The sequence below is a fragment of the Meles meles genome, chromosome 13 (genome assembly GCF_922984935.1).
Source record: "Meles meles chromosome 13, mMelMel3.1 paternal haplotype, whole genome shotgun sequence".
Lineage (NCBI taxonomy): Eukaryota > Metazoa > Chordata > Mammalia > Carnivora > Mustelidae > Meles > Meles meles.
In genome coordinates this window covers 81017649-81030672 of record NC_060078.1, presented here as the reverse complement: position 1 = coordinate 81030672, position 13024 = coordinate 81017649, and the positions used below count along the sequence as shown (strand labels likewise).

Genomic DNA, 13024 nt, shown 5'->3' with positions numbered 1-13024 from the left:
CCTGGGGCTTACGCATTGCAGGGCTGGCCTGGCATCCCGATTGCAGGGTAGGTCCCCCCTGCGGCCCCCCGTGCTCCGAGGCAGAACGCTGCAGCACCAGCACCCCACCCCTGCTGGCCCTCCCGCTCCCCACCTTGCTCCCCAGGCACGTAGATCGCCTGGCTCTTCCCAGTCTGCGGGGAGACCCCGCTGCCATCTCCGTAGTCTTGTGGGTTGCTTTGCCCCACACATCCTCAGAGGGACCCCGAAGAGTGAGGGTGACGACTGGAGGTGTTAGGTCTCACCCTCCCAGTGGAGAGACCAGCCGAGGTGGCCAGTGTGTGAAGCGGGGGCCGGTACCGAGGACCGGGTGTGGACACAGAACCAACCGTCCTGCCCTTGTCGTCTGGAGCAGGGGCCCAGGGTGCTCGTGGCATGTGACCTCTCTGGGCGTGTGTCTGTCCACCTGGCTGGGAGGACTTGTGAAATAGGCAGGTTCGTTTCACAAGGCAGGAGTTCGGTTTTTCCTTGAACTTTCAGGTTTCATGTCTGCCTGAGGCCTTTCCCTATCTGTTGCCTTTGAACTTGAGATGGTTAAGAGGACACACTGTGGATATCAGGGAAAGCCCCTGGCACCCCCTTTCCATGCCCTCACATCCCTCTTGTGGTCCCGTGACTCAGGGCCACTGCCCTCTCAGACTGATGCTCCCCAGCAGTGACAGGGGCCTGGGTGTCCAGCGGGAGGGGAGAATAGACTGAGACAGGTCTGCCTGGGGTGGACCCACCGACCTTCCAGTCACAATGGGCTCCCTGGGACCCCACCCAAGGCCCTTGAGAGGTGGGGTGAGCTTTCTCTGAAGCTTTGGCTTGAGTTTCGTTTCTATGGGCCCCTCTCTCAGCAGCCCCGTGGGCCAGTCTTGTGGGCTGGGGTGCCCCACCCTGGGGCTCAGACGGGCAGCAGGATGGAGGGGTTCCTGGGGGCCGTGGAGAGGTGGGCAGCCCCGGGGGGCCGACCTGTCATGTTAGCGTGTCTCCGTCGTCAGTGTCCAAGGATGGGGGCCCTCCTGAGAGCTCCGGCTGGCGGTATCTGTGTCAAAGGAGCACTGCCAAGAGGGAAGGCTGGGGTTCCAGATGCTTCCCCTGGTCTCCTGTTTCTTTTCTGAGCACAACCTGGGCACAGGGTGCACTGAGGTGAGGGCCAGGCGGGATGGGGGCGTGTGGGGCTCAGGGACCCAGTTAGGAGTATCGCATCCTGTGTCAAATGGGAACCATTTATCTCGGGACGTGGGCAGAGGCAAGTTTGGTTTAGAAGATGCTAATGACCATGAGCTTGTCCGGGAGCCGTGTGCCGAATCGAATGATGACTAGCGTTGGCTGTGTAGTTGACGGACACTGGCCCTGGGCCGGACTTCCTTATCTCTTTGGAAGAGCCGTGTCCCCCTGAAGCCAGTGCGGTCTTCTCCGTCTCTGGCTAGGGCAGAGGCTGGTCATCCTCACCCACGGAGCCTGGGATTCTCCTGTGTGGTGTCCTGCCCGTGCTCCGTGCTCTTCCTGTGGCCCTGGCCGGTGGCCATTCAATTGCCTAAGGGGTGATCTTGCCGGACTGCTTTCAGGTTTTCTGTTTAAATGGTAAATGTTGACACCTGGGCCACCGGCTCTGTCCACATCTGCTCTTGTCCTTCTAAGAATGGCCCAAGCTGAGCTATACTGTACCAGCCTGGGGACAGTGACAGTGAGGGGGCCGAGGAGGGGAGGAGCTCCACTTAGATCCAGCACGTAAAGCAGCCCCCACCGCTCATGGCAGGACAGTAGGACGGGAGTTTTAAAGCCTGGATGACCCACGTGTGAGTCAGAGCACAGAAGCCAGGTGGGGTTCAGACAGGCTCCAAGTGGTGGAGGGAGCTGGCGGGTCAGATGCGAGAAGTAGCCTGAGAAGAACTCAACGGAGCCAGTGTGAGTCGGTGGGCATTTTGTTCCATGAGAGATGCCCGCCGCAGCGGGGAGAGTGGGAGAGCCCAGGCAGAGCCGCCCGGGGCCCTCCCCACCCTGCCGTCTGGGTGCCGGACGGCTTTCGGCGCCATGCGAGGCACGGGAGCCGTGGGGAAGGATGGTTGAAGTTCAGGCACGATGGGTCGTCCTAGAATGAGCCAGGACAGACGCCTTGGTCTGCCCGCCACCCCCATCGCTCAACCTTGCTCCGGTCCTTTGTGGATTTCCTTGGTGTCCCTCTTCCTCCATTTCAGGAAGGTGGTCTTACTGTGTACCTAACAGTGACTTTCGTCTGCCTGACTTCAGCTGAGAAAGAACTAGAAATCCGGGAGGAGAAGATCCTTCTAGGCGAGATGTCCTAAATTTTGTTTCCTGTGTGTAGAAAGCCCCACGGGGGACACGGCATGACTGACATTCCTCCAGGGTCTGGATGCTGTGGCTTCTCCCCAGCGTGGGCTCAGTGCTCACGTGCATGCCCCTGGTTACCCCAAAATACGGGCGGAACACTCTTGCCGATTGCTGTTTAATAGCTTTACCCAGGTTGATGGTACAGGCCAAAAATAGGAAGCCTTTCTCCCTGGCCAGACATGGGAGCCGCCTGGCCTTCGCCCGCTGTGGCCAAGACGCTGGGTTGGACAGGCCCGCTCGGGCTCCTGAGTGTGCTTGTGTAGGAGCCGTGGTTCCGTGTCTCGTTGCGTGCTCCTGGGAGTTCTCCAGTCCTGGCGGGGCTTCACGGCCCTCCTGTCCGTGCAGCCCTCAGGTATCTGCCGAAACAAGGGCTTGCGGAGTTGTGGCCTTTTCTGCGGCCCCAGGTTTTAAAAGTACTTCTCACCACCTTCAAGGAACAGTGGGCGCTGGCTTTCAGGATTCTGGCAGGTTTCCAAGCCTTTTGGGTGTTCTTAATCTCCTCCATAAGCCCTCCTGCTTGGCTTGGGCAGTCTGCAGGCTCTCCCCAGTTTGTCCCCTCCTCTGTGAAGCCTTCTAAAGGGAAGAGTTGTCCGTTTCCTGTTGAATTCATTTCCCTATGAAGCATTATCTCAAAGACTCAGTACCCACCAAGGCTAAGTGGGAACGTGTTAGTGTATTTCTCCTTAAGCTTTGTTTAAATACAAGAAGTAGCTTTGCACACCCTGTCAGTTTCACTTCCCCAATAACTTTTCCTTCCCTCCTTCCTTTCCAAAAGGGACCCCTTCCTATTCCAGAGCCGACCCTCGAACAGCATTAGAGTTAGGGGTGCCGACCCCACCCCGACCCCCCGTGCAGTCAGAATCCTCGTAGAAATTCAGACCCCCTACAACTTAACTTCCAGTAACCGGTGATTGACTAGAAGCCTTCACCACCATGTACACGGTGGATGGATGCATTTTGCCTGTTATTTGTATTAGAGGCTGTATTCTCAAAATAAAGCAAGCTAGAAAAAAAGAAATTGTTGAGAAAATCACCAGAGAAAATAACGTTTACAGGACTGTACTCCATCGAAAAAAATCTGCATATAAGTGGACTCCCACACTTCACACTCCTGTTGCCTGAGGGTCAGACGTACATAATTTCCTTTTGTTTTTGGAAATAAATCGTTTACATACATGTATACGTAAACATCTGAATCTGTTGTGCAGAGCCCTGGAAACAAAAGAAGCCTGTGACCTACTAGGATGCTCAGTGTTAGACCAAGGAGATCAGTTCCGTTATGCAGTTGGTTAAATATTTGATTTTCGACTGTGTTCCCCACCTGGAGAAATCTAGAGATGAATGCGATCAAGACATTTAACACTGAAGAGTCAGGGTACGCAGCAGCCTGGCAGCTGGAGCAGGAAGGTGTTACGAAGATCTCTAGGAGATGGGTTTTGAAGGGTGAACAGGAGTTTGCTTGGCAAGCCTCCTGAAAATTTCAGGATGGTTCTTAGGTAGGGTAAATGCTTAGTTACTGAACATGAAACGTGATTGTGTTGTTAGATGCTTGGCGCTGCTGAGAGACCCAGTGCCGGCTCTTCCCCTCCCAGCTCTTAACGAAGGCTCTTCCCCTCCCAGCTCTTAACGAAGGCTCTTCCTCTCCCAGCTCTTAACGAATTACAGCCTACAGCCGCCGTGTCTCCGTCCCCTCCCTGAATTGGAGACTTGGGGGCATAAGGTGGCGTGGGAGTGGAATTCCTTTTTGTCCTTGGGTGTGATAACCCTGACTGTAGGGGTCGTCCTTCTTCTGAGGAGTTCTTCAGAGCCTTGCCTGCCCGTGACTCGTTCTTTCTGGCTGTGCTGTGGGAACTGGCTGACGCCCCCGGGCGCTCAGCTTCATCACACTGAACAAAAACACAAGTATGGTCTTTTTCTGAATGGGGAGTACACAGACCCCGGAGGTCCAGTGGTTCCTTTCTCTGCCTTGCTGTGTAATTGGGCAGGTTATGTCACAGGATTGGATCCCAAGAGATGACCCTGTTGTTTTAAAGGAGACGTGGGGCACCTGCGTGTTTCAGCTGGTTGAGTGTCTGGCTTTAGCTCTTGCCTCAGGTCTTGCTCTCAGGGTGGTGAATTCAGGCCCCTCCATGCTGGGTGTGAAGCCTACTTAAGAATAAATAAATAAATACAGGGCGGAGGGAAAAGCATATTAGGAAACTCTAGCTTCCTATGATTCAAAGGGTTTGAAAAGTAGAGTGTAACCAGGAAACTGGTTTCTGTAATTTCACGTCCTTTTCAAAATATTAGTCAACCACATGAATCCTGATTGATTATAAGAGGGGCCCGGGAGTGGTCTGGGTTGGCTGCAACGGGTCATTTCCGGGACGCATACCTCTCCTTTCTCACAGGCCTAGAGAACTCCTGCCTTGCAGCGCCGACAGTCCGGTTGCGGGGTAGCGGCGGTATTGCTATCCTGTCTGTTCTTCATGGGAACGTCCTTGAAAAGGCCTTCAGACAGGCTTGCCCGGGTGCTCGCCTGTTCCGTCCGCCCCAGCGGTCCCTTCCCCACCTGCCCCTCCGACGACTCTGTGCCTCAAGGAAGTGGTTCAGATAAACGATGACACCACAATAGATTTCCTCTTCTTCCTCTTCCTCCCTTGTATAGTGGAATAAACGGGAGTGCTGTTCAATGCGTCACCTCCTTTCATACTGCATTTGCCAAGAAAGTGCAGTTTTATTGACCATGAGGATTGAATTCTTAACTGAGTAATCAATTTCAGTAGTAAGTTAAAACGCCTTCTATTAATGGACAACTGCAACCGTTAATCAGAGTCACGGCAGAGTAACAGTTCTCAGCGTTGATGCTAATAACACTTATAAACCAGGGGCTCGTGGATTGCACTTCATACTTCCATATTTCTCCAACAGTTGGTGATGCTTTCTGCTTGGAGGTATTGATTATGTTGCCCCTGTGCCGGCTACTTGGAGACGTGAAGGGATGTAAATGACATTTTCACGGTGACGACACAATATCACCTTCCGGTCTTGCACATTTGGTTCTGTGTCCGAATAGATGGAAAGGGCTCATTTGTTCTGGTGCTCTACTGTTTAATTGGATCTGGTGTGTGACTAAAGCAAGACAAATAGTATTTTTAATGAAACCGTTTAATAACCTCTGGTAGCTTAGAATCGAACGCATTGGAAAAATGCAATTAAGGAATGGCTAGATGTAAACAACCGAGGGGGGGAAAAAAAATCACTGCTCCGGCACCACTGACCCAATTCATTGTGCTTTCAGACCTTCATCTCCTTAAATGGTTTTGAACCAATGAAGCTGGATTCCCTTCAAAAGACGGACAGCCCACCGTGTGAACTATAGTTTGTGGACAGATTTATATTGGTGAGTTACTGTAAAATATCTCCAGGTAAAAGCTCAGGTTTTTTTAAAACCCCTCTGGAATGCGTTTTCAATTAGTTGATGGCTGTGGATTGCCAGCAGGCTCGGGGTGTTTCATTGGGATGCCTAATAGCAGGATCCTATGGATTGTCTTTCAATTAATTGCATCTGGTATTTTCATTTATCAAAAGCAAAATACATGTAATTAACTCTGAAGCAATATAGTTCAGTGTAAAGTGATTGTTTCTGCTGTCGCTGCTGCTACAGAGATAAGTCAACGGAAATTTTACTACTAGGAAACTCAAGGCAGAATGCAAGTCGTGTTAGGACTTCTTGACGTATTCATTACAAAGAATAAAAATGAATTGGGGAGAGAGTCTCATGCCACCCCAAGTGAAAAGGTAGACTGACGTCTTTAGAAAGAAAGCCGCTTGCTGATGAGCTTGGATTTTAAGAGCTGCCAGCCTCTAGGATGTCTTGAGCAGGAAACGATTTTTTGCTGGTGGCGTTGATTGGGGATGTGGGTGTGCTCTGAGGAGAGCATTCAATTTTGCCTGCACTCCCTCGGAGTGTGGCTGAGAAAATCCTCGATCGATGTAGTTCAATCCTTTACCCAGAGCAAGGTTTGGAGGTCCAGAGTCTAGTCGCAACACGCCGCTTGCCATTTTTCACAAAACCCGCATCTTAACTCAAAGTCTCAAAATGGCAACTTCTCGGGGTGATTGATGTTGACCCTGCTGGGAAAAAAATGTTTTCTCCTTGAGCTAACAGCATCGTTTAAAAGGAAGACAAAGAGTGTGAGAGCGAATTTTCTCAGTGTCCTTTCTGTCAAGCCCCTGGGCGTGTTGCCCAAAGTGTTGGATAGCGTGTAGCCTCTGGTTTGGAGATTGGGCGGGTGCACCCCTGTGGGCTTGGGCCCAGCTTCCTCGGACCTGGGCTCCGTTAGAGACCTGCGTGCAATATTCCTCTGTGAGCACCAGCGGGTGGGAGGCTGAGCACATCCACAGCCCGACCCTAACCAGCAGACAGACTGCCGACTAGCAGTCAGACTTGGGGCCCAGAGAAGGGTCTCACTGTGTATTCCCCCCGCCCCTCCCCATGGGGTAGGGGCAGTTGGAGATCCTGATGGAAAACTACCTGGGACCTCAGCCTCTTCTAGGGATTTGGAAGTCTTAATGTGGGAATTCAGTAGTTGGGCTCTGATGGTCCCCGAGTCTCCCTGCCCTTTTAAAGATTAAATTTGGTGTCGTAGTCCTGAAGCTTCTCCTGGGAGTGACCCGAGAGGGCCTGACCTACCAAAGGCCACAGTGGAGTGTGTGGTTTAGAGAGAGACACCATGTTCTAGGAACCTTAGCACTGGGGAGGGCGGGAGACTAGAACTACTGAACATCCTTTGGGGGAGAATAAGTCGTGACGGCTACGCTGCTCAGTAAGTCACGACGGCTCAGCCATAGACCTTCAGTTTTGCCCTTCCAGACCTATGTTCATTCCTTTCTCTCACCCATCCTTCTCAAAGAAACTCTCCTTGAAGACTCCATGTGCTGGAGTCTAATCCAGGTTTCTCAGGCAGAGAGATGTTTTTACAGAATCTTTGTGGACTACTGTGGTTTCGGTATTGGGTGCTGGGGCTGCAGATGGTTTCAGTGGGTCATGGCCATGGTGACGGCAAACCAGCGGACTCCCTCCCACAGGCGTCCAGTTCCGTGTCCAAACACTGCCGGTGGCTTCACTGAAAGGTGCTTGAGGCTCACCGCTGGCCACGGGAGCATCTCCATTGGATACCCAGAACTGGAGAGTAATGCTTGGTACATTTTATAGACACCACAGGATTGGAAAACTCTTCTCTGAAGTTAGGAATGTGAGAAGTCATAGTAAAAGATGAAATAGATGAAATGGGCTTTTAAAATATATATATATATATGTATATAAAATGGAACCATGTTTTCATTGGACTCAACCTGATAATTGAACCATGCAGGCTCCGTTTTTCGATTGTTCCGATCTCAGAGAAGAACGTTCACGTTCCAGAAATGTAACTGTATCAGAATGCGGTCACTACACGGCTCCGGAGAACAGATCTTTCCCCAGAACTGAAGCGCTCAGACACTTGGCCTGGTACACTCATTTCCACTTCTGTGTTTGGGGCATCGTTTGGGGAAACAGCACCTTGGAGGAGCTTAAGGTGTTCCGAACCACCCTGGAGTCGTCCAGAGTTGGAGCATGGCCGTTGTGCCGGGAGGGTGCCCTGTCTAGGACCAAACCCTGTTGGCCTGTAGCCTCCCCCGTGCCCCGCATCCTGCTGGGGAGTTTCCCTTTTCCCCGACCACCTTCACAAGTACAGGAGGGCTGGGGTTCCCCCATGTCCCTGGACGCGTGTGTTGGCTCTCAGAGCTCTTGTCTGTGGCTCGTCACTGTGCCCAATAGGTTGTACCCCTGTTTTTGGCTGCTGCTGAGTCTGGTCGATACACAACAGCCTAAGAGGGACAGCTGGCATTGCCGCCTGAGGAGAGACCCACGTGTTGATTTCAACCCAGTAACTCACCTGCTGAGGTCTCCAGTCTAGACAAATCTTGTTTAATGTGGGCGGAGGAGAAGGAAGTAGATGTTTTGCACAAAATTCATGAAAAGCCGCAACCTCAGGATGGCAAACCTTCGAGGCTCTAGAACTGTTTACGGTCTTTCTGACCTTGTTACTTTTGAGGACGTCCTCATTTAAGACCATCGTGTGCCTATTACTCTAGACTTCATTATTTTGGTTTATAGCCTTTTTAAAAACAAATTTCACATGAAACAGTTGAGTTTTCTGCCTGCAGAGAGGCTCATTTTGTCATCATGAATGAATCATGACATGGAAGTTTATATCTTGGCGTTTTTGGGGTAGTTTCGCTCCTCGTTCTGTATGTTGCTGCTTGTTAAAATGGAAACCCCAAATGCCCTCTGGTTTGCTGGTCTCTCCTGGAGCCAGAATCCGTTCTGCATCAGCTCAGATGGGCTGTTGTTGTTCTAGGACTGTTGTTACTGACCGTTAGCGCAGCGGCCCCCCGTTAGCTTGGGGTCGCAACAGAAGTGGTAGGAGAAAGCGCTTTTTGTCAACTGTCTGCAGATCCGTGGAAATGCAAATCAGAGTTCTTGGCTGTGGTTCAGCGAGGACATGGCCGCGAATCCGGCTGCTCGCACCCCGAGAAACTTGGGCACTGAGTTACTCTTACAGGTCGTCATAAGGATGTGTAAGCCCAGTCCATGTCACAAGCCCCCCCTTGCACAAGGAAAGATAGAAGCGAGGGGTCCTCAGGGCCCTGGTGATGGCGGTGCCTGCTGGGTGGGGAGAGCCTCACCCGGCCTTCCGTAGGCACCAGGCTGAGCTGACCATCTGCAGTGTGGCTTGAGTGGGCCAGCAGGGTTCCATGGAGCTCTCTGCCTGGCTGTTGGGGCCTCTGCCCTGTTTCTGCCAAGACTGATTTCTTTCCCGATAAACAGAAGGGCAGTTGCCCTACTCTAGAAGCCGATAGCTACACCGTGGGGTGAGTGTGTTGGTCCTGGCGCCGTGGCCTCCAGGGTCCTCCTGAGCTCTTGGCCTGCACGAGGGACGTGGGATCCCGCTCCAGCTTTTCGGCCAGAGGCAAGACTGCCAACATCGGAAACCGCAAACCCGAGATAGACTCGCAGGGCCTTCTCTCTGTGGGGGGCTCTCTGGATGAGGAACAGTCAGGAGGCTGAGACAGGGGTTGGGGGACGCTGGTGGGGCTTCAGCCAGCTCTGCAGAGACGGGAGGAGGCCCCAGCTGGGCTCTGGGTGCTTGGGTCTTATTTGGATTTTATTTCCTGAGCCGCAGATCCAGGCTCCCGTGGGAGCCATTCTCTGGGAGGTGTTGATCCAGCCGGTGTTCCTCCCTCCCGAGAATCTCCGAATCCCGCCGTGGCTTTGGCGGAGATCGTCTAGCCAAGTTCTTGTTCTCAGGAGTTGCTCCTTGTCCACGCCGTGCGGGCCCAGCCTCCAGACACGTCCTGGTGGGTTCGTTTCCTGCTATTGATGTTTGCCCATATCCCACTCCTCAAGACCATGGTCCTCGCCACGGCCGCTTAACCAGCCAGGGAGGCGCCGAATGGAACAGAGGGTTTTAATTTTCACTCTGTCCTCCGTGTGTCCGGAACAAGCAAGCCTGTGGGTACTTCCTGGGGTTCCGGGCCAGGGTGGGTCTCTGCCACATTGCGCTCCTGCTGGTGGGCCCCGCGGTGGTGCGGCAGGAGGCAGCCTTGTGCAGCGTCCACCCAGGGTCATGCTGGGAAATGTGAACGTGTGGCCCGTCTCCCTCTCCTGGAAAAGTGAGGAACTTGACGGTCAGATCTCTTTGCCGGCGCATGGGACCTGTGAGAGAACAGAGCTGGAGACCCTGACCGTGTAGCCCGGGCTCAGGCTTCCTCTTGTCCCCTGCCCAAACACCGCAGTACCGTCTCGGGCTGTGCCAGCATCATCACAGGGACCCCTCTGCAGTTGGTGAGGACTCCTGGGGTCACTGCTCTCTGGTATGTTCCTCATGTCAAGTGTGCCATGGATCTGTCCCCTCCGCCTCGCATTTGGTCCGTGTGAAGTGAGGGCTGACCGTGGACGGCTGCTTGCCCCCAGGGCGTGGGCATGATGCACAGAACCAGCTCCTGGAAGGCCAGCGGTCACGGATGCCCAAACAAGCCCCCGATAGAGGCTGTCCTCCCCCTGGTCGCCCCCAGTGGCCTGGGGAACAGCAGCCCACGTTCTGGCACATCGGAGGTGATTGTCCTGTTCCCCTGAGGCTTGAGGTGTGGGTGTTAGGAGAATAGGGAGGAGCAGAGGGAGGTGATGGCCTGAGGGTTAGACCTCCCACTGGTGGTTGGAAATGATACTTTGTTTACAGTAAGCTAAGTAACAAGGATTATATATGTTGGTATGTGCTTGGGCAAGGAAGTGAACTTTCTCCAGTGAAAATGTGGGGAGCTCTGATCAGGGTTCCCAGAGTGATTAGCAGGAAAGGAAAAGGTGGTTTTATCCTGTGAATATTTTGGGGTAGGGCCTGTGTGTTGCCACACTGTTAACTAGGACTTCTAGAAACTTTCTTCGAGCCTGGTCTGGGTTGTAAGCAATTCCTGTCGTGCCCCCATCAAGCTTTGTTAATGGAGGGACGCACGCCGCCTCCCCAGGTTCAAGTGTAATCTGGCATTACCTTAAATTTAGCCTCCCCTCCCTCTGCTGCAGATGCTAAAGAAATACTCCATGTGCTGCCCATGTGACATGGAGAGAGCCCTGGTATGTTCAGTCCTTCATCATCCAGTTTCTGGATCCACATTTAAGCATTTTCTGAATCCCACCTTTGGGAAATGGCCGAGAATCCAGCGGTCCCCAGGTGGAAGTGGGGTCCCCGTGCCTGTTTGCCTGGAGCTCCCAGCTAGCTCCCGGGGGAACACATTTGCTCGACTGACTGATTGATCATTGATCGATTCCTTTATTTTTGGCACACTCGGCCACTCCCACCTGGCCCTAAGCTGTTAAAAAATAAAGTCTTCTTGGTTAACCGAGTTTATTTGCAATTCATTCTTTCCACATAGCAATTAAGATAATTCCCTGAGACTTGTACCAGTTACGGATAAATAGGAGGCTTTAGAAGAAGATGCAGTGTAATTCGCTGATTTTCATGTGGGGGCCTGTGAGTAATCCCTGAGGATATGTGCCACGAGTGGACCCCTGCGCAGGGCGGTGGAAAGAACGCCTTCTTGGACTCTATCCTCAGAAGCAGCCCGACCAGTGACATTTATACATATTTCATTATGTGGGTTCTTTAGGCACAGGGAGCCAACAAATCAATTTCTCAGCAGTGTACTGTTTAAGAGAACCAGCACCAGCCTATGGGATAAGTTGGAGATGGCTGTCAAAATTCATTATATATGGCAAAAAGATAGAACATTATGGGGCACAGTTAACGTGCGGGGGCGAAAACTCGAACCGTGCGTGAGGAACGGTTCCGAGCATCTGATCCCGGTGTTTGTTTCCGTTTTTTCATCAATGTGCACTAACGACGGTGGCTCCCACAAAGGACCCCAGCCCCCCAGCCCCGGTCTTTCTCCAGGATGACAGGATCGGGTGTCCCCACACCAGCCCCTGATCAGATGCGTTTGAGGTGGGCTTTGATTTATGGGAAGGTGTTGTGCTGCCTTTTCATAGGGGCCATTTGCAGAAAACAAGTCTTAGTGGTAAACTGATCTCGTTCCTGTGTCTGTAACCCAGCACCTCTCTGTGGTCGCCTTCCCTCTTCCGGTTCAGCTATACATTGTTTAACTCAAAGGAAACCTTTGTTGGCCTGGACTGGGTGTAACCTGCAACTCCTTGAAAAATTCAGCTGGAGCTCGGCAGGAGGGGCTATCGGTTTCCATCGGGCACGGGGTGAGGCTGTTCAGATGGCTGGTGCTTTTGCTCCCTCTTCCCAGGGCAGCTTGGGACGAGGGCACGGCGGGTCAGGTTCTCGGGCGTGCCCCTCGGGTCCCCGCCAGTCAAGGGCAGCTTCTGCAGGCCGAAAACTCGCGTCTGCCTTCACATTTCAGGAACCCAGGACTGGGAGGTCTAGACTCCATCAAGATGCCCTTGGCCTCTTGGTCTCCTCGGCATTTCTCTGTATGATCGTATGCGGGGACTGGCTTGTTGGGTCCTCACATGATGAGTGCAGGAGGTGGCCCGTGATCTGCCGTGAGCCCTTTTAGTCCTGTGAGTGCAGCTTCTCCCCGGGATTTGACTCCCTGGTGATGCCATGCCTGGAGCCTATCAGGTGAAATCGGATAATAAAGGTTAAGGAGCAATGCTCTAAGTCCATGGAAACTTCCAGAGTGATAGCCACCCGCCAGCTTCCTGAGGTAGAAACCATGCCCGCTGCTGCCATCACCTCCTTCCTTTTTCTGTACCTGGTCCCCCTGTTCTGGGTTCCACAGGACGGTTTCTTGAATGAGTGGATCCCAGGCTGCGGTGGGGCTGGGGAAGGGTGGGGTGGCGGGGCCCATCCCAGCCCCGGTCTGCAAGGCAGGGTTGATTCTCTGCATTAGCTTCAGAGTGTCTTCTGCAGCCGGAAGGCAAACCATCGTGCTACAGTCCCTGTCTGGGGAGGGGTATGTGTTCCGGAGCTTTCAGAGGCGGGAAGGCAAAGGCACGCCTGGCTTCCCCTCTGAGCGGGGAGGGTGGGGAGTTTGAGGTCAGGGTGGCTCGCGGATCTGGCTACTGTGACCACATCTGAACAGGGACTAGGAGGTTGAGAAG

General features: G+C 53.0%; 1 protein-coding gene across 6 annotated transcripts in view; it reads left to right on the top strand.

The window, feature by feature from the left end:
• The window catches only part of CTBP2 (C-terminal binding protein 2), a 152726-nt gene that overhangs the window by 40159 nt on the left and 99543 nt on the right, over window positions 1–13024 (top strand). For 5 of the 6 annotated variants that reach the window (XM_046027988.1, XM_046027991.1, XM_046027992.1 and 2 more), the window contains one exon: window positions 5657–5758. The exons of the other annotated variant lie outside the window; for it this stretch is intronic. The gene's annotated coding sequence lies outside the window, so the exon portion shown is untranslated. The remainder of the gene's footprint in view (window positions 1–5656; window positions 5759–13024) is intronic. 6 annotated transcript variants of the gene reach the window in all.